The sequence below is a fragment of the Heloderma suspectum genome, chromosome 4, assembly GCF_057233095.1.
Source record: "Heloderma suspectum isolate Gila_16-S chromosome 4, 16-S_ref, whole genome shotgun sequence".
NCBI classification, from domain to species: Eukaryota; Metazoa; Chordata; class Lepidosauria; order Squamata; family Helodermatidae; genus Heloderma; species Heloderma suspectum.
The window spans coordinates 135,581,405-135,603,519 of NC_139461.1; the positions used below are offsets into that span (position 1 = coordinate 135,581,405).

The 22,115-nt window shown below is 43.9% G+C and overlaps 1 protein-coding gene across 1 annotated transcript in view; it reads left to right on the top strand.

Annotated features, from left to right (window-relative positions):
- CTNND2 (catenin delta 2) overlaps nt 1-22,115 on the top strand; it is an 861,592-nt gene that overhangs the window by 759,695 nt on the left and 79,782 nt on the right. The gene's annotated exons all lie outside the window — the stretch shown is intronic.

Below are 22,115 nucleotides of genomic sequence, written 5' to 3' on the forward strand. Positions count from 1 at the left end.
AAATATTGCTTTTTATTAGGATATTCCAGAAATTGTTTTCTTCTATGTACAGTTAAGTTTTAATATGTTTTTAACACTGAAAACATTGGCATGAGCACTTAAGACTCTGTGTGTGTGTGTGTGTGTGTGTGTGTAAAAGTCTGGTGAATGTGTACAACTACAAATGCACATGACCTTGAATTTTGTTTATCCTCTGTTCATGGCAGCAGATAAGGGATTGCAGAGGATTCAGGGAGTACAATTTGGAAAAGAAATTAATGGATGGGATTCCACCAGAGGAAGGGGGCAGAAGTGATTCCCCCTGCAGACTCCCCCACTGTTTCATTGGGTCCTCACCCCTCCAGAGCAGATTTTCAAGGGGGCGCAAAGGGCTGCAAGGGGGAGTGAGAATTGGTGAAAGTCACTTTCCCATTTCTCTTCCACTAGCGAGAGTGTCTCATGAATGGAACTCCACTCAAAGGATGCTCCTGCCAGCGTGAGCAAACTGACGATCCTAGCCATATCATCTACTGTAGATAAGGTCTACATTAGCATTCCTCTGTTTTTAGTATCAAAAAGAACTGCAAAACCAATATTGTGCTGGCTTACCAAATTCAAGTAACAGGAGTATATCCTTTTTAGAAGGCTACTAGAGGCTCCTTGCAGACAAGAGGACATTTCTGTCCAAGAGGCATTTTTCAGTGTATGCGGTCTCACCATCTGGCCGCTGCTGATCTTATTCAACATGAAATTATGAATTTTCACCAAGTAATGCAAGTTATCAGTTATCTTTCACTTTCCAAGCATTATTGTTTGATGTTAAGGAGCACTTTGTTGGCAGTCAACAAAACGTTTTCTGGGAGCAAATTCTTCACACTCTCATCCTTTAAAGGTGGATCCTTTGATGTCACATACATAAAAGGTTGCTTTAACTGCTAGTTGTCTGAGTGTAATTCTCCTGTGGATAAATGTAGAAATTCAGAAGGCTGTCAGTCACTCTCAATACAGTTTTAAAAAGGAATAATATCAAACAAAGAATAAAAGAGCTCAAAAAAGACTTTGGCTTCTAAGTAGGATATATTTGATTGCTTTGGAAGCTGCTTTTCCCACTCACATTTTAAAGATGTGGGATCTGAACATAAACATGTGAATCTTCCCTTTATCACTCTCACACTCAGTGATTGCAACATTGAGTGGTGAACCTGCATTTGTGAAGAGGCTATCATGGATCGATAACTGCATATAAAACTTTCACTTGCCTCACACAATGATTTTCAGTGGAATCAATTCATACATTGAGTCTTGATCTGCACAAACAGCTCAGACTATAGGTGGGAAATCACAGAAAACAAGTTGTCAGGAAGAAGATATATAGTCTTCTCTGTAATATGCTATTTTCCTGTGTCAGTTTCTTTTTCATAGGGGACATTTGAAACATGCAGTCCCCCACCTGGGGTCTGAACTGGAACATTCCTGGAATAATATTACTTTCTGATGAGCTATTTCTCTAGACCCGGCCTGTATGACAATTCCTCTAGTGATTAGTGACTAAGTAACGAACACGCTTGTGTAAATCGGTCTACAAACACAAATAAGGAAAGGAGGGGGGTGGGAACACTAACTATGCCTTCCTGTCATTTGTAGGGGTCGATTCCATGAGACACATGTCATTTATGGGAACAGGTAAGATTCAGGGGTTGACAGGCATGCAGTAGTGATGAGCACATAGTGCAAGCCAGTCAACAGGATCAGGACCCTGGACAGAGCACAGTGGGAGTTGGAAGGTAGACTAGACAAGGCTAAGCCAGGCAAGCGAGGTACAGGCCAGAGAGCACGTAGCTCGGAGTGTCGCTGAAGTCCTGGTAACCAATCTACCCAGAGTTGAAATGCTGTTAGAAGGTGTTTGCTCTTGGCCCTGCCTCTGTGAAAAAGATAGCACTCTGTCTCTTCAGATGTGCAGTCCAGCAACACTGGTAGGTCTCCTAAAATCCCAGCTTCTGCCTCTAGCAATGTTGTGATGATAAATGCAGGATGCCAGGAGCCAAGAATTTGGGGAGAGGCAGTATGGACGTCAGAGGATGGAGTTATGGATGTTGGAGAACTTTCAGCAGAGCAGATGGTAGAAGTATGGTCCCTGGTATAAAAGTCTCAGCTGGTTTGACATGCCCCTTGCCAGAGAGGGTTTCCCAGACAGTTGCAAGAAAGGATCTTCACCAGACTCAGGTTCCTCAGTAGCAGAGGTTGCTGAACCCAGGTCTTGTGCCATAATAGATACAGGAAGCACAGCAATTTTTCTTTTCACCTAGCACCCCACCTTGTGTCCTCCCCCTCTCTCAGACACATACACACACAGATTAAGATGGAACGCTCCTAAGAACTGCAGTCATTGTGGGAAACAATATACATTTTTGAAAAGTGTTATTTAAAAAAGAAAACCAAACGCGTGCCTAGAATAGAAGTTATATTGCTAAATAGTGCAGGTCTGGAAAGCTGCTGAGGATTGCTTATGTTTAATTTAAAAACAACCTGACTGATGTGAGGAGCATGTGGTAGATAATTGGTGTTCTGTTGCATTCCACCAACAATATAGCATTTTCAGCATCTACACATTCGTAAGCTTGGGAGCCAAGGCTTGTATTATGTGGAGTCCTTGCTTGTTTTTCAGTAATCAGTTCATAATATTTTGTACACATATGGTATGAATTTGAAGACAGCAGTGTCTTTTTTGTCTGGGATATAATAGACCTCCAAATAGCTTAATCTTTGGGTTGTTAACCTGGTATGAATTTACATAGTGCCAGAAAATATTAGTATTGGGACATATGATTTTTCTATGTTTATATGAAGGAAGGTCAGAATATATTAAGTCAATGCAACCTAGGGTTTACTCTTGAGTCAGTATTTATTTCTTTTCTGTTACTGTGTTCACTGTCAAGCTTCATGTAACATGACACAGTGCAGAGAATCCTTGAGCAAAGAGAGGAAGAGAAACATGCTCCTCCAAAAGGATCTGCAGGATTATAAAACAGAATGTTAACCCTTCTCTGCCTACCCACTAGGTGGAATTATAGTTGGGTTCAAACTAGTCCTCAACTAGGTCTGTCCTAGGAAATTAAATTCCGCCCTTACATAACTAATCCCTCAACAGTGTGGTAGAGCCAGGGTGGTGTAATGGTTAGAGTGTTGGGCTGGGACTCGGGAGATCCAGGTTCTAGTCCCCACTTGGTCATAAAGTTCACTGGGCAACTTTGGGCCAGTCAATGACCTTCAGCCTTAATTAAATGGAGAGGAGAAGGATAGTAAAGCCACCTTGGGTTCCTTGTTGGAAAGAAGGTGGGATATAAATATAAAAATAAATGAAGAAGATATTGGTTGATATGCTGCCTCTGGTCCCTCAGTGCTTTCTGTCTGCCAACCATTTGTAGAAGTCAACTTTACACCATCACCAGAAATCAGGGAGCAGCTCTGTAGGCTCTTCAGTCTTCCTAGCACAGCAGGTCACTAATCCCCACAAAAGCATTCTCCACAAACCCAACGGAGTCTTAAAACATGCTTGCTATTAACTGCATATTTAACACATTCCCCAAAGCAACAAGCTGTTACTTTGTCTACCTACCTTTAATTACTTGTGCTTAGTTAAGCCATATAGCCAGGGTATTTAAAAATGTGTTTAAAGGAGAATGCAATAATTTATATGTATAGAGAGCATAGAGATGAGAGTGTTTTGTTTTTTTTACAAGCTAGTGGTTTTATAGGAAGTTACTGTAGAGGATGTTGTTTCATTAATATAATTGCTCTTCTTTCCTCTCTTGGTACCAGGATTCTTTAGAAAATGGTAATTGTGCTAATTCAAAGATATTTAGTGTGTAAACCTTTATGATTAGTATAAATTAACATGAAGACTAGAGATTCCTTTGATTGAAATACTTGCGTGTAATACTTCCGTGTAAGCCAAGATAGTCAAAATATGATATGGCCTGAAAGGTTAAAGATGGTCCTGTTTCCAGGAGCAAAGTCTTTCACCTTTTCCCTAAAACTTTTGTTCTTCCCTTTCTTTCACTTAGAGAAGCTACTGATCTCATTAAAAAGGTATCCTTTCCCTGAGTTATATCAGGGCCCAGCTTCAGAACTGCAGTGGACCTTATCAGTTATAGCCAGGATTTGAGTAGAAGTAGCCTGGAAGGGCTTGGGCCTATTCAGCCTCTACAATGTAGGGGTGTACGAAACCCCACTTACCTGGCTCCGCTGGGATCCGCAGATGGGGGGAGGCGATCCATTCCTCCCTCCGGAATCCTCGACGGGGGGGGAGGCAATCCATTCCTCCCCCCCCCCCTGGAATCCTGCCCGGCCAGGTCCACTCCACGGCTCGTCCGCGGAGCCGCCGGCCAGGCCAACCCGCAGCGGGGCCTCCACCCGCTGCCGGGCTGCTGCAGATGCAAATGGCATTCTGCATAGGGGACGCCATTTGCTTCCATATGCTAGCCCGTGATAGGCTAAGTAAATATTTACGTAGCCTATCACAGCTAAAGCAGGGATGCAAATGGTGTCCCCTATGCCATTTGCGTCCCTGCTTTATCCATGATAGGCTATGTAAATATTTACGTAGCCTATCACGGCTAAAGTGGGAACACAAATGGCGTAGGGGACGCCATTTGCATCCCTGCTTTAGCTGTGATAGGCTACGTAAATAGATACGTAGCCTATCACGAGCTAGCGTAGGGACGCAAATGGCAGCCACAGCAGCCCAGCAGCAGCCAGAGCCACCGCCGCTGCCACTTCATTCGCCACCGGAACCACCACCAGAGCCATTGCTGCCGCCGCATCTGCCACCAGGTAGGTCTGTCCTGGGGGGATTCTGCGGGGTGGCGGCAGGGAGGGAAGCCGTTCCGCCTTAGACTCTTTAGAATCCGGCCTCACTGGAGTCTGTGGCAGAATTCTCCGCCATCCCTACTGGAATGTCAGAATCTGTGTGAGCTTATCTCCGTGAGTGTTCTCAGGGCCGAGCCGGGGCAGTCCCTCGACTGCCTGTCCACCTGCTGGCCTGGCCTTGGCAGGCAGGGAGGCTGGAAGCTGTCCGTGAGAACCTGACAGAGGTGGGGTGGGGTTTGCAGAAGGGTCGCCCAGGTTGAAGCATCACTGCTGGAGGGCTGAGCAGTGATGCCCTGTTAGGCAGGGGCCTTGCTGAAAGGCTAAAGGCCCTTGTCTGTCAAGGGATCTGGAGGGGATGTCTTACAGTTACGCCTTCCCCTTCTAAGCTGATGCAAAGACAAAGATCAATCTCATCTTGATTGCCCGAAGCCATCTCTGTTTGGATCCATCATCGTTTGGGCTTCTGGAGGCACTCTGCACATGGATTCTCCCTTAATTGGAACTTTGGATTGCTAAAGACTTGCCATGAAAAGGATTGTTAGGCTTTTTATAGACGAACTGTCATTTGCTGTGGATTGTGTGTCTTTGTTTGTCATCAGCTCAGTGTACCAGCAGGCTGGGTTTGATCTATGACTTTTGGACTTTCCTCTGCCTGGATTCATGCAGCATGGAGTTACCAACGTGAAAGCAGTGGCACGGAGTTCCATGTGTGGGGGGGTTTACCCTTCCCTTGATCTTGATAGGCCTTGACCAACTAGCCTGGAGTTATCAACAAAAGAGTCAAAGTTGGACTAACTCTGTGGGTGTGGTTTTGTTTAGGCCTTTCAAGAATTTGCCACTTTGATTGCCTGAGGGATCATTACAGTAATCTTTCCCATTCCTTGTCTGGAGGTTGGAACCCTGTGTATGGATTGCCTGACTTAGATATGCCAGGAATCCTGAGTCACCTACCCTTGTGTTCAGAGCCATGGAGATGGCAACAGGGAAACCATGTTGAGGATCTCAGTCACGGTAGTAGTGTTTAGCTTTGGACTGTTCTGGAATTACATAAACCCTATAGCTATTGATTTCAGCTAAATGATTTCTGAAGAGTGTAACCATTATGCTTTTGCCGTGAAATTTCTTGCAATAAAGAAATCTCACTGATTTGAGTGTCTGGTGTCGGATTGCCTGACCATGCGTGCTTGAAAGATCAGGAAACCTGACAAGTTACTTGATAATTTCTTTTAATTTTTTTAATTTAAATTATTTGTAAACTGCTCTTGCTTAAGCTCAAGGCAGTTAACAGCAAACTAACAAAGGAACAAGAACACCACATAAAACAAAACACAGGAAGAAAATACAAGTCAAGCTTCAAAAGAACAGCCACAAAACAAACACAATCATCCAATTGTACCTTGGGACTACAATTTGCTGCAGTAGCTGAATAGGTCTTGTTTTGTCTTCCACCTGAAGGAATAGCCTGTTGTCCCTCTGAAAGCTTGTTTTACACCAGGGTGGGCAACTTTGGGAGGTCCGGGGGCCATTTTCACTCCCAGCAAGCTGCACCTTCCCCCTACAGTGCAGAAAAAACTATTTTTAGTTTTTTAAAATTAAAAATGCCATTCAGAGCAGCTACAGAGTACCAAAAGTATCAAAATTAGCTGTTTTCAAGGGCCAAAAAAACTCCAAAATGGCTGCTTTGGATGCTATTTTGTTGTCTGTTTTTAATTTACAATTTTGGGGGCAGTAGGGGCTGCATGCAACCCATAGACTACCCAACCCTGTTTTGCACACTTGCTCGAAGTTGATGATCTGAGACCAGATGGTCTGTTAAGTATGTTTGTCCAAGACCAAAATATTAGGCAAAAGTTTGTCTTGTGATGGATTATACTTCTTATACTGCTTAGAAGAAATCTTCTGAGAGGACCTTTTGGGTTGGTTCACCCACACATGACTGAGATGTTGTGGTGACTTGGCATGTCACAGACCAATAAGGACTTTGATACAAAGAACAAATTCAGCAAGTTAAGAACAGATAAATAAAACAGTTGGGTTTTAAAAGGAGGCCAACATATTTTTTTTCCTAATTTGCATTGAAGTCAAAAGAAATTTAGCAACCCTCTCGGTAACATAAGATGAATCCCTTAAACAGAACAATACCAGATCTTCAAAAGATCGTCCCGAAAGTGTCCTTAGTAGAGGGAGAATTGGCCTCCCTCTGCAGTCTCTACACAAATTACAATACAGGAGTACATGATCAAGAGGCTCTGTTACTCCCATTCCACACAGACAAAGATGTTGGTTAATCAGGATCTTATTAAATCGTCTGCTTAACAGTGCAGCACATTGAAAATGGCAAGCATAAAAGCCCTCCTGCATTTCGAAACACATACAAAGCTCTAACAATTCCATATTTGGTTTTACTAATCTCTGTGTAACTAAGAACTGTGCCTTCTTTAAGCCATAATTGCCTGGAACCTCAAAAGGAAAACCCAGCCTAAAGATCCTCTTTCTTATTCCCCTCGTCCACTGACTTAACAAAGGAATTGAGAGCTATAAATAAATATAGCTAGTAGGAGCTGAAGACAAGTGCAAATGTAGCGAAATTTCAGGGCATTTATCCAAGCCTGGCATTCAACTGATTGAATACCCATTTCCAGATAGCAGCATTCCCCACACAGGGAGGCAAATCCAGAATCTTCCTAAAGAAACTTGATTGGACTCTTTCCATTTGAGATTTAAATCCAGAAATCCAGATCAGGATGTCAGAGATGAGTTGGGCCAAGTCTTATTTTATAAGCTGGGATATATGAAGGTATGAAATGACCACCTTGCATAAAGAAAACCTTGAAATGGCCTGTTGGCTATGGTTAGCTGTGTTAATTGCCTGCTTCCATTGTTCAGACCAGGAGCCAATACTCTGCATTTGTACACCTAGATACCTTATGTGTATCTTACTCTGTATTGTTGCCATTTAAGGTCCATCTGTATCTCTTTTGGGCTTTAGAAAACACCAAGACTTTAGATTTGTTATAACTGATAATCAAACTGTTCTTGGAGCAATAAGCACTGAAAGCAGCTGATAAGCGACTTGGCATGTGTGACTGATCCATCACAGATCAAATCCCATAGACAGATTTTTCATATCACTTCAAACATGATGCTTTCTGACAGTTGGTTCATACATTCAGAGACAAGTCTTCAAGTTCTGAGTAATCAAGAACATGAGGCAGTGAGCCATCCCTTTGTGTTGCCTCTTAAATGTATGGTTTAGTTATGTTCTGAACATTCAGTATGACAATATCCTGATAGAGGTTTTGCCCCAACTAGGGCTATATTTCAAGTGTTACAACATACTTTATTTTATTTATTATTTATTAAATTTATTAATCGCCCATCTGACTGGTCACCCAGCCACTCTGGGCGATGTACAACCCACCATAAAACAATTTAAAACAATAAAATTTTACCATAATTTTTTTTTTTTAAATACCCTAACCCACCCCAAATGCCTGCCTGAACAACCACGTTTTTAATGCACGACGGAAGCTCATTAAAGACAGGGCATGACGGAGTTCCCTAGGGAGGGAGTTCCACAGAGTTGGGGCCACCACAGAGAAGGCCCTCTCCCTCGTCCCCACCAGTCTAGCTGTCCTGGCTGATGGGACAGAGAGAAGGCCATCTGAGGCTGATCTTGTTAAGCAGCCTGTCTGGTGTTGCTGGAGGCGCTCCTTAAGATAGGCTGGGCCGGAACCATATAGGGTTTTAAAGGTCAAAACCAACACCTTGAATTTGGCCCGGAAAACAACTGGTAACCAGTGCAACTCCTTCAGCACTGGAGTGATGTGATCTCGCCGGCGGCTGCCTTTAATCAGGCGAGCCGCCGCGTTCTGTACCAGCTGCAGCTTCCGAACCATCTTCAAGGGTAACCCCACGTAGAGTGCATTACAGTAGTCTAAACGAGAGGAGACCAGGGCATGTACTACCGATGGGAGCAGATGGTCGCGAAGGAAGTGGCACAGCCGCCGTATCAGATGGAGTTGATACACTGCAGTCCGGCTCACAGCTGACACCTGAGCCTCCATGGACAGCTGGGAGTCCAAAATGACCCCCAGGCTGCGGACCTGGTCTTTCAAGGGTAGCCGTACCCCATTCAACACCAGGTCAACATCCCCCAGCCTCCTCTTGTCTCCCACCAAAAGTACCTCGGTCTTGTCAGGGTTCAGCTTCAGCTTATTCCTCCCCATCCAGCCACTCACCGTCTCCAGACATTTGGACAGGGATTCTACAGCCAACCTTGGTGAAGATTTGAATGAGAGGTAGAGCTGCGTGTCATCCGCATATTGATGACACTGCACCCCAAACCTCCTGATGATAGCCCCCAGTGGCTTCACATAGATGTTAAACAGCATCGGGGAGAGGATGGAACCCTGTGGCACCCCACAAGTAAGTGGCCACGGGTCCGAAACCTCCTCTCCCAGTGCTACCCTCTGGTCCCTGCCAGAGAGGAAGGACCGGAACCACCGCAATACAGTGTCTCCGATGCCCAACCCCTCCAGGCGGTCCAGGAGGATACCGTAGTCAACGGTATCGAAAGCCGCTGAGAGGTCGAGGAGAACAAGGAAGGAGCATTCACCCCTATCCAGAGCCCTCCTCATATCATCCACCAAGGCGACCAAGGCCGTTTCTGTCCCATGCCCAGGCCTGAAGCCCGACTGAAATGGGTCTAGATAATCAGTTTCTTCCAAGTGTGCCTTCAACTGCACCGCCACCACCCGCTCAATCACCTTGCCCCAAAATGGCAGATTTGAGACTGGGCGAAAGTTGTTCAGAACTTGAGGATCCAAGGAGGGCTTCTTTAAGAGCGGTCTTATCACTGCCTCCTTGAGGGCTGATGGCATCACTCCCTCCTCAAGGGAGGCGTTCACCACTGCCTTGATCCCCTCACATACTGCATGACAGTTGCATTTTCTTTTGCACATTTCAGTTTCAGACCACATCACCTTGCAGTATTCTGATAAAGAGGTCTTTTTGAAGTGCTTGGTGTAGGGTGGGCAGCAATTAATACATTTATTTATAATTATTTATTACATTTCTATAACATCCATTAGGCAAAGTTATCTGGGAAGTTCAAAACACATTGTACTGCAGTACTCCATAGATTTTAGTGAGATTTTCCTCAAAGTAAGCGTGTTTAGCATCAGGGTGCTAGGCTACATAGATACTGACTATCTTTTGCAATGTGTTGTGTTTTAATAGCTGTGAGTATCCATATTGGAGGCTAGGCAGTGACTGGGCTTTTGAGCTGCCAGGTGGCTTAGATTGTTAAAATACTTTTGGGGCCAGTTTTGGAAAATATTGTTTGAGAACTAACTGAGTCGGTACTGACCTCCCTTGGTTCTGACTATTCAAAGTGGAGGGCACTGAGTAAAACTTAAGAATTTCTCATTCAAGACAAGTGGCTGAGCAAGCTTAATATAACTTACCCTTTAAAAAAAATCACTGTTGTTCTACAGAAAATACAAAATGATTGCTTCCTCAAAAAGCATATAATATCCTGAAACAGAAGTATACCACTAAATGGCAAAGCAATTTTTCATATGGAAATTAAATAAGTCAGCTGTTGTCTTAACTGTTAAATCCACGTAAATCACCCCTGAAAAATTCAGTTTGCATAGCATCATTCTGTTAAGGGATAAGCAAAGATTCATTGCAGTTCCTTATCAGTTCCCCATTGGGGATTTAAGGAGAAGGATTTAATTCACTTCAGATATGGAATAATTTCCTGGAATAAATAGCATTTGAAGCCATTTGTCAAATGACAGAAATACAGTGTGTGGTATATGATGTCATAAAAACACAATTTTTATTATGAATTGTTAAATTTTTAAAAATGGCCACATCTGCATGTCACCTTTAGGCCCAAACTCTGGCTTAATAAACCATGATGTCAGCAAGTTGGAGACCGGTGCACACTGCCTTTCTTCTCCGTTTGCAAGATTGGGTAAACAAACCAGAAGGGGATCACTTCATGTAATATCAGAACACATTATTATGGATAAGTGTGCCGAAGCAAGCCAGGACCGTAAACCTGAGCTTTATACCAGAGTTTGTTGTTGGCTTATGAATCCTGGGTTGGCACGCTTAACCATAAGCCAAGGTCTGGATTTCATATGAAGCTATCCCTCCCTGGTTTGTTTACCCATTCTCACAAAGAGAGGAGCAAACTGGGAGCAAATGGGCTGCATACGCTGGCATGCTTGTCATTCACATCATACTCTATTAAGCCAGGATTCCTGATTTAAAGTGAATGGAACCATGTGAAACATTTAATGAGCCACATGAATAGGCTAGGAAACCTACTAAAGTGTAAAGTGTATTGCTTTCTCTCTCTTGATGCCTATGGCAGCCTATCCATAACATCGGTGGACAATGTTTTAAATGTTGGGAGCCGGGGAAAACCTCAAAGTGGCAATGCCTGTCAGCCATCAGTAGGGTGTAATGTGTGTAAAATGTCTTGGGCTGGCTTGAGAAGAAATTCGCCAGGTGGGAAGAAAGGTGGCATATGTTTGTTTGTTTGTTTGTTTGTTTAAAATATGTCTTGGCTGCCTTTCAGGGCAGAAGCCCTCCCAAGGCAGCATACAATAATAAAACACATAATAAACACTGGTATCTTAAAAAGCAATAGAAACAGCAACAGCCAGCAAATATATCAAGGGAAGGCCAAAGTAAAATAATGTTTTCAGGGCCTTCCTAAAAGTCTGCAATGATGGGGCCTGGTGGATCCCCCATGGCAACTTATTCCAGAGGCGTGGGGCCACTGTGGAAAAGGCCCTCTCTTGTGTGGTTGCCCACCTAACTGCTCTCACAGGTGAGCAAATGAGGGGGACCTCTCTTGCTGATCTTAAAGTACAGGTAGTCTGATCTCTATGAAGGCAGTCACGCAAGTAATTTGGTCGCAAACTGGTTAAAGCTTTGAAGGTCAAAACCTGCACTTTAAATTGGGCTCAGAAACACACTGGTAAGCAGTGCAGCTGACACAGTATAGGCATTATATGATCAAATTGCATTACCCCCACCAACACTTGGGCAGCTACATTCTGCACCAACTGAAGTTTCTGGACGATCTTCAAAGGCAGCCCCACATACAGCACATTACAGTAGACCAGCCTGAATGTCATTAGTGCATGGATAACTGAGGGGAGGTCAATCCTCTCCAGATAGGGACACAGCTGGTGTACCAGCCTAAGCTGGTAAAACATACTCCTGGACACCGCAGCCACCTGAGCTTACCCAGTTAGCAGAGAGTTCAGGAGGACTCCCAGACTGCGCACTTGGTCTTTTAGGGGGAGTGCAACCCCATCTAAGGCCAGTTGTAAACCTCCATCCAAAGTAGTTTGTTTCCCAACCCACATTACCTCTGTCTTGTCTGGATTAAGTTTCAGGTTGTTTACCCTCATCCACCCCAAAACAACCTCCAGACAGTGGTTCACAGGTTCGACAGCCTCCCTTGGATGTGCAGATGGAAACAAGAGGTAGAGCTGAGTATCATCCACATACTGATGACACTTCAGCCCAAACCTCCTGATGACTTCCCCCAGAGGTTTCATGTAGATGATAAAAAGCATGAGGGACAGGATGGAACTTTGCGGATCCCACAGGCTAACAGCCATGAGTGGGGCAAAAGTCCCACACACCACCTTCTGGGACCACTCCTCCAGAAAGAAACAGAACCATTTTAAAACTGTGCCTCCCAAACCCAGTCAGGATAAACGATCCAGAAGGATACCATGGTCGATGGCATCGAAAGCCTCTGAGAGGTCCAGAAGAACCAACAGGGTAGCACTCCCCCATCCATTCCCCGGCGTAAGTCATCAACCAGGGCAACCAAGGCTGTTTCCGTCCCATAACCAGGCCTGAAACCTGATTGGAATGGATCTAAATAATCAGTTTCATCCCAAACTGCTTGGAGTTGGGAGGCCACCACACACTCCAGCACCTTGCCCAAGAATGGCAAATTTGATACAGGACAGCTGTTATCCAAAACCATAGGGTCTAGATTTGGTTTCTTCAACAAGGGCCTCACCACTGCTTCTTTCAAAGCTGTGTGGATGTCACCCCCCCTCAAGGAGGCATTAATCACCTCAGAGGTCCAAGTACGCAGCCCAGCAGTGGCAGATTTCACAAGCCAGATTGGACAAGGAAGCAGTTTGTCCATATCCTCAGGTTGCACAAGCTGAAAGGTATCCATATCGTGACTAGATGGTTCACCAGCCCCATGCCATTCAGTGACGATTCACTCAGTGTTCAGAGACTGAAGGGAGGAAGGAGATGGATTATAGGCTAGGGAAGAGTTGCAGCTAAGTGTTTTTCTCCTGCTCATTTACATGTAAGCTTTTTCTTAATGCACATCTATATGCACACTTACATGATCTAGCATGCCTGTTCATACATGTGGGTGCTAGTGTTGTGTTGGTACACACGAGTCTTAGATTAAAGTTCCTGCTTATCTGTATAGCCAAGTGGAATATCTTGGCCAAATCAACATGTCATGCTAACCTACCTCACAGGACTGGTGCAAAAATAAAATGAGATGAGGATAAATAAGCAATTGCCATAACTTTGCAACTGCTGTAACTTTTCAGTTGGCACAGCCAACTTATTTTTTCAGTAAGATCACACTTCCTTACAGAGCTTTGGAACAACTGTAATTGTTTGAAAACAGCCCTGAGTACATTTGAGATCATGCTGTTTTGGAGGGATTAATTTAACATGCACGTTATTGACACGAAAGCCTTGCAAACCCTTTATGTTAAATGGCATTTTACACCAATATAAACTGTAGCCAAGAACAGCTGTTTTAAGTGACCTATGTTTCAAAATGCACCATTTTGGAGTATAATAAGATAAATTGGGTTGTTCAGCCAGCACGTATAAGTCCTCTATAGGTATTATGTCTCCCAGTGTTAAGGCTATTATCCTATGTTATACAGAGCTTGAAAGTGGGTGGAGGGTGGGGGTGGAATCTCTCTTGTGAGTCACTAACAGTCCAGAGTACAAAGAACATCTTAATCAAAGCCTTTTGAGATTATTATTATTCTAAGGATGGATTTCAGCACTTTATCCAGTGTAGTGAAATGCTTTCTGCTGCTGTGGGACTGAATATGTATTTGCCTTTTACCAAAGAGCTCAGCCTCTTCCTAAGGATATTGAAATTCCTCTTATTCACTTTTTGTCCTGTTTAAGCATCATTCATTCGTCAGGACTTCTGATAAGCTATCCCCAGTTTATAGAAACTTCAAAGCCAAGGAAAAAAATGATGAGAGGGAGCAACTTGAGTTCACACTTCAAATGAAAGGAAGGAATAGATTATGAATTGGAGATTAGCTTCATTTTTGGCCTGTTCCACATTACAGTTAGCCATTTCCTCTTCCTTCTTATTTTATTATGATAAACTATTTTTAATGTCAGCTCGTAAGCAATTACTATCCAAGTAGAATCTATCAAGAGTTCCTAGAGATAGTTTTAAGTATACCCACATAAGAACCTTGCTGGATTGATTTGCCTCTTTTCTAAACTAGTGGCCTTCATGACTTCTGGTACTGAATTCCATATGTTAATTATGCATTGTGTAACATAGTACTTGCCTTTGCCTGTTCTGAACCTGATGCTGATCAGTTTGATTGGAGAGGGTTGTCTCTTCAACTTTTCCATACTATTCATAATTTTATACACTTCTATTGTGTCCTCTGTCATTTTTTCAAACTTAAAAGCCCACAAAACATTAGTCTTGCCACATAGGAAAGGTGCTCCAACCCCTTGAATAATTTCAGTTGCTCATTTCTGAACCTTTTCCAGTGTTGTGATAATCTTTTTGAGATGGTGACCAGAATTATACACAGTATTCTAAATGTGACCTCACTATCAATTAGCATTATGATATAGGTCTTTCTGTTCTCAGTCTCTTAATCATTCCAGACATTGAGATTGACTTTTTCCCGCTACATACGCTGGATTGACATTATCAGTTATCAACCATACCCTCCCCTTCCTGGGTAGTCTGTTTGGACTATTGGACCCCAGCAGTGATATGTAAAGTTAGGGACAGGGGTGTGTGCAGAAATGTGCCAGTGTGCATAGCTTTGCACTTACATTAAATCTTTATTGCTATTTACCTAGTTTGGGCAGATTGTTTTGGAGCTGTTCACAGTCCTTGGGTTTTCACCATCCTGAATAATTTAGTGTTAATAAAGCCTTGTTTACCACACCACACCCTGTATAGTTACCTCACTGCCTAGTCCAGCTCATTTATGAATAAGTTAAATAACACCAGCTCCAATACAGATCTGTAGGTTACCCCACTGCATACATCCCCCTGCTATGAAAACTGTCCATTTATTCCTACCATCTGATTCCTGTTTTTAACCATGTACAGTCTATGGGAAGTATCCAGTGGTGACATTCTGCAAACTCAAATAGTGCTAGCAGAGCTCCACGAAATCATTCCATTGTACAAGTGGTTGTCCATTACACTTGCACAACCAGTTGTGTCAGCAGTTGCACAACTGGTTGTACAACACGTCGCACAATGGGTGGAAGCAGTTATGTAGCCAGTTACACAAGCAGAATGCACAACCGGGTACAAAACAGGTGCAAAGCATTTGCACAAGCAGTTGCACAATGGATGCAAGCAGTTGCATAACTGGTCACACAGCGGGAATACAGAATGCATTGCAAACCACGCTTGTGCAAACATAACTTCAGTTGGATTCTTCTATTGTGCATAGCTCAAAACCTAGTTTTCACTAGCACAATATCATTTGCGCTAATGGAATGACACCATTGGATACTGCCCTATAAGATGCCCTGTCTTCTTGTTCCATTATTGCTTTTTTTAAAGAGGAATGTTGTGAAAAGCTTTTTGAAAGTCCAAGCATACACCGCCTACTGGATCACCCCTATCTACATACTGCCGACATTCTCAGTGAATTCTGAAAGGTTGGTGAGTTAGGATTTTCCTTTGCAGATGCCCTGCTGACTTTTTCTCAGCAAAGCTTGATCCTCTGTATGCTTAATAATTAATAATTCTAGCTCTAATAATACTTTCTACTAATTTTCCTGGAACAGAAGCTAGGTGGACAGCTCCGTAGTTTCCTGGATCCCAGTGACTATGTGAGACGTGCACAAATTTCCTTTCAGTGATGAGTTACACTGCCTATGTGTGTGCTTCTGTGCTCAAATTGACAGGGCGGGATGGGGAAAATAGGGCTTTAATGAGTTCTGTGGGACTCCTCTATCTGCATGCACTACATCCATGATAGGTCTGCCTTTATATATTTTAAGAGGCACGTCTCAGGCTGCATGGAGTTTATGGCTCAGGGTCTAATTCCTCAAACTTCCTTCAATTGAACAAAACCCTGAAAAGGGAGGTTATTTTGCTTGGTGATTTTTCCCCATCAGCAGAGTTTTAATAGGAAAACATTAGCCTCAGATGTTGTTGCACTGGCCTGCCAAAACCATTTATGTTTTTAGGAGTGCCTTAAACTAGGGCTACCAGCTTCAACTGGTAGATTAATCAACTCTTATCTTTAATTTCAGTGGTGCAGAAATGGAGGACTGGATGGGGATTTGGGAGGCATTCATGGACCTACCATTGTTTGCAGTGCCCCCTTGCACTGCCTGTGCATTCAGCATGCATTCACATTAGCCCAAGGATAAGGATGACAGGGTTTTCTTGAGCCCAGTGGGACTTCTCCATGCACAAGCACTGCACCCACAGAATGGATCAAACCCTAAATGATTTTGATTTTAATTTATGTGAGGCAGCCAAGCAACATAAAACTGTGACGTGGTCTCTGTGCACAGTTGTTTTCCCACCAAAGAGAGATTAATCATGCTAATGGCCCCACACAGAATTTCCATTGAAGCTAATTAAGAAATGTGTGATCACTATACCATAGCCTTCTCTCCCCCCGTCCCCCAAGTCTTAAGAGTCTTGACTTAAAAATATATTACTGCACGAAGATTTGCTTTTATCAGCTAACATTTTCATCAGTTTAGAGTTAATTTAAAATCAATTTTTATTAAATTGATCTATTACAAGCTTTTTAACAATCTTTCATCTTCTGTAAATCAAGAATTAGTAAGTGTCTAATAGTATGCATTTAAACAGCAGGGGTTTACATCTCTTGCCATAACATTAGGATTGTCAGTTTCTTCCAGGTAAGATGCCAGTGAGGTCACTGAGTAATGCCATACAACGTCTCAAGAAGAGTGAAAAAATGGGGCTAAAAGTTAAGGAATCACAAATTGTGGAAGTTGTGCAGTGATACACAAGTGTGAACTCCTCAGCTGCTTGAGTCTTGTTTCCAAGATAAAAACGCATCCGAAAACGTAAACATTTTATTAATCTAATTAGCAAAGCCAGCAGGTGGTTCCTTGTTGGCTTCTTCCATAAAATTGCCTAATATGGATTGCATTGTTGAGAGAAGGTAATGATTGATAGCCTTTGAATTCTTAATCATGTCACAGAAATTGATTTACGTGTTAGCCTAGCACAGGATATCATAGGCTGATTTTCTAATGTATAAAATTAGAACATGTAGGACAGGGTAGCATTTGGGTAGCTGGTGAGTGGTTTAATTCACTCCAGGAGAATCAGGACTGAATTTACAGCTCTTTAGTAAGACTTACGAAGTGAACACGTCCTTACGGTAGACTCATCCCAAATGCTGCACTGGTTGCAGCATTTCAAAATATGACTTTCAAAATATGACCTTGTGCCAAAAAAGCAAATACATTTTTTGGTGCAGGTGTTTGGGGTCAGGGTCTAGCCACCTGTTTTCCATCTCCATATTGGCTTGATTCATGGGTTATTGTGTGACTTCTAGAAAGATCTCCCGCATAAGAATCAAGCCAACATTGTTTCCCTAAGGGTGAACCCCATAAGGGTTCTGCCTATTCTATATTACATAGCATTAACTATGACATCCCTTTTAAAGCCATATCACATCTAGCGTCTCATTGTTTTCCTGTGTATTATGTAAAAACAACTCCTTTCTCCCTACTATTAAATACCCTGTATATTGGGAAGTGCTTTTCGGGCCCTCCCCCTGCCCCCACCACACACACACACATTTTTCTTTTTACCTACTTCCCAGATAATAGTACAGAGATGGTTAGAAAACTTTTCAGCTCTCTTTAATCACTCTGTGAATGTTCCAGACATAAGGCCTCTTTGAAAGCCGCTCTCAGATGTGGCAGCTATATTTTCATTTAATTTCTGCCAGCTGCAGCTGTGATGGTGACACATTCATGCTACCGCCAAGTGCAACTTGGAACCATTGGCTTTTCTTTATGCCATTGCAAGAATAGTTTTTGAAGCATCTGTAAGTGCTATGAAAAAAGCTGATCCATAGAGAGTGCTGTATGTGGCATCAGCATGCAGTCAGTTTGTTCAGCACACATCGCACCATAGCCAGAAGTAGGCATGGATTGACTGAAAATGCTGCTGCCCGCTGCTGAGAAGGTCATGAGATAATAGGCCCTCAGAGGGATTTGCGCAGATTAAAGCTTCTCCATGCAATTGTACTTTTTGTGTACTTCAGAGGGTGCATTTATGTTTGATAATAAGTTGGTCAGTGGGATACGATGCTTAATGCTACTTGTGCAAGTATGCAGTGGCCACTGTCATATTTTGAAGCTCTATGATTTGCACCAGAATGACATGCTAAACAGATGTTTTTTGGCCAAGTGTACCTAAAACATCCCTATCCTAAGCAAACATGCTTGAAAATAGTCCCATTCAATTTGATAGAATTTTCTTCCAAGGAATTCTTTAAAGGACCCAACTCCAGGGTGGAAAGGAAACATACCTGGATCTCATCTCTAGTAATGAATGTGGTGATGTCTTTGGCTTTCCACCAATATTCTTAATCCAAACTTTTTGTTATAGTAACCCCAGAATAGGCAATATTTGGTGTAGTGGGTTGGTTGGTGAACAAAACCGTGGACTCCACAGAGTTCCTAAAATGCATAGAGACCCGTGTAGTTTAACACAGTTATTTATTATTTTATTTATTACATTTCTATACCACCCAATAGCCAAAGCTCTCTGGGCGGTTTACAAAGATTAAAAACATTTAAAAATACAATAATACAGATTTTAAGCCCATTCCATTTTTTAAAAAACTAGACAGTATACACAAGAACATATATCTAAAACAATTTCAAGCGATCTCAAAGCAGGCAACCATAACCTTAAGCGATTCCAAGATCAATTAAAACTTAACATATGCTGCCAAATGCCTGGGAGAAGAGAAAGGTCTTAACCTGGTGCCGAAAAGATAACAATGTTAGCGCCAGGTGGGCCTCATCAGGGAGATCATTCCATAATTTGGGGGCCACCACTGAGAAGGCCCTCTCCCTTGTCACCGTCTTCTGAGCTTCCCTCAGAGTAGGCAGCTGGAGGAGGGCCTTAGATGTTGCGTGTAGTGTATGGATAAGTTTGTGTTGGGAGAGGCGCTCCGTCAGATATTGTGGTCCCAAGCCATGTAAGGCTTTATAGGTTAAAACCAGCACCTTGAATCATGCTCAGAAACATACAGGCAGCCAGTGCAAGCAGGCAAGAGTCAGTGTTATATGTTGGACCTTCTGGTCCCTGTTATCAGTCTGGCTGCCACATTTTGCACAAGCTGCAGCTTCTGAACCGTCTTCAAAGGCAGCCCCACGTAGAGTGCATTGCAGTAATCTAACTTGGAGATTACTAGAGCATAGACAACTGAAGCCAGGTTATCCCTGTCCAGACAGGGGCATAGCTGGGCCACCAACCGAAGTTGGTAGAAGGCACTCTGTGCCACTGAGGCCACCTGAGCCTCAAGTGACAAAGAAGACTCAAGGAAAACCCCCAAGCTATGAACCTGCTCCTTCAGGGGGAGTGCAACCCCATCCAGAACAGGTTGAGCACCCTCCATCCTGTCAGAAGAACCACCCACCAACAGCATCTCAGTCTTGCCTGGATTGAATTTCAGTTTATTAGTCCCCTTCCAGTCCATTCTCGCAGCCAGGCACTGATTCAGCACATCCACAGCCTCACCTGCAGAAGATGAAAAGGAGAAAAAGAGCTGAGTGTCATCAGCATACTGATGACAACACGCTCCAAAACTCCAGATGACTGCACTCAACCATTTTATGTAGATGTTAAATAGCATGGGGGACAAAACTGACCCCTGTGGAACCCCATACTGGAGAATCCACAGGGCCGAGCAATATTCCCCAAGCACCACCTTCTGGAGCTGACCATCCAGGTAGGAGTGAAACCACTGCAATGCAGTGCCTCCCTCTCCCAGCTCAAAACAATCGTTCCAAAAGGATACCATGGTCGATGGTATCGATAGTTGCTGAGAGGTCAAGGAGAATCAACAAGGTCACACTCCCCCTGTCTCTCTCCCAACATAGGTCATCATACAGGGCGACCAAGGCTGTTTCCGTGCCAAAACCTGGCCTGAGCCCCGACTGAAATGGATCTAGATAATCGGTCTCATCCAAGAGTGTCTGGAGCTGGTTGGCAACCACCCGCTCAAGAACCTTGCCCAGGAAAGGAACATTTGCCACTGACCTAAAATTACTAAATTTTCCTGGTCCAGGGAGGGTTTCTTCAGGAGTGGTCTCACTACCACCTCTTTGAGGCAGCCCAGGACCACTCCCTCTTGCAAGAAGGCATTAATCACCTCCCTGGCCCAGCCAGCTGTTCCTTCCCTGCCAGTTTTTATAAGCCAAGAGGAGCAAGGATCCAGTTAGTAGAGTTAGCAGGCTTTAGCTAAAAAAGGTCAGCCCCTTGTTGGGGGGGGGGTTCTACAGTGAGCCTCTTACACACTTTTAATTGGTATCAAGCAAGTGCAGTTTCATAACAACTGAGCATATGCCTGGTTATCTCACCCTTTTCTCATTGAGGGACAGCTAATCTCAGCCATGAGCTGGGAGGCTTCCACTCCCCCACTCTCTCTATCTCTCTCTCTCTCCCTGGAATGCTAGAGGACTTTCTTTGCAATTAGGTTCCCAAGCTAGATGCTTCAAGTGGGGGAGACCCCACTTCTCCTAAGTGTGTGTAACCTGTCAGCTATTGAACTTAAAGAAGGAAACCTATATAAGCTTGTGCTAACAGCAGACCAATTTGGTCTTGCTCTAAGGAGGAATATGCATGCTACTGACTTAGAGAAATTTCTGGCCCAGGAACGGCTTCCCTGTCTGTCTTGGGGACTCAGATATACATATCAGTTTGTGATAGGGATGGCGGAGAATTTCTCCACGAATCTCCGGGAGGCTGAATGCCAGTGCATTCGGCCCCCCGAAATTGGTGGTGAAATTCTCCGCCCCCCCCCCCCCCGGATGGGACTTACCTCTGCCAAATGTCCCTCTCGGCAGCGGGTCCCGGCGGCGTTTCGGCAGTGGCGGTGGCGGCGGCCAGTCTTCCGACCGGCTGCCACCACCGCCATTTCCCCATAAAGTAAAAACAAACAAACAAACGTGATAGGCTATGTAAAGATTTACGTAGCCTATCACAGCTGACTTTGAAAATCTAGCCGTGATAGGCTACGTAAATCGTTACGTAGCCTATCACGTTTTTTTTTTCAATTTACTTTTTTATTTTGCGGCCGGGGAGACGGGGCGCTCCCCCCCGGCCTGAATTTCGGCGGCGAGGGATGGGGCGCCTCCCCCCCGGCCTGAATTTCGGCTGGGAGGGGCAGGGCGCCTCCCCCCCGCCAAGAATTTCGGGGGGAGAAACGGAGCGCCTCCCCCCCACACCAAACACAGCTGCAGGACCAGGTAAGGGACTTTCGTCCATCCTTCGTTTGTGACAAGGGTGCCTGCTTTGTCAATTGAGTGGAGGTGTGAACTTTCTGTGAGAGTGTGTGTGTGTGTATTCTGCATCCATTTTCTATCAATACACTGTCATCTTTTGTACAAGTGGCTTGTTTCATCTTAATAACCAAAAAAATCTGATTGATGACTGGGAACTGACAGGGTTAGGAGCCCAGATCAATACACTTGGCAATTTTAAAAGCCTAACAACCCAGTCATTCAGCTGTGTCAGAATATACCTGGGCTGTGTCTCCAACCAAGACAAGGAGGGGCTGGCCAGGTCCATCAGACTAGTAGTACCAAAGGAGGTTGACCCAGGTTGCAGCCTTGAGACTGTGGAATCAGGGCCTCATGAGCCAAGACTCCTGAACTGGGACCTCTGGAGTCCATACCCTCAGAGCTTACACACACACACACAGAGACAC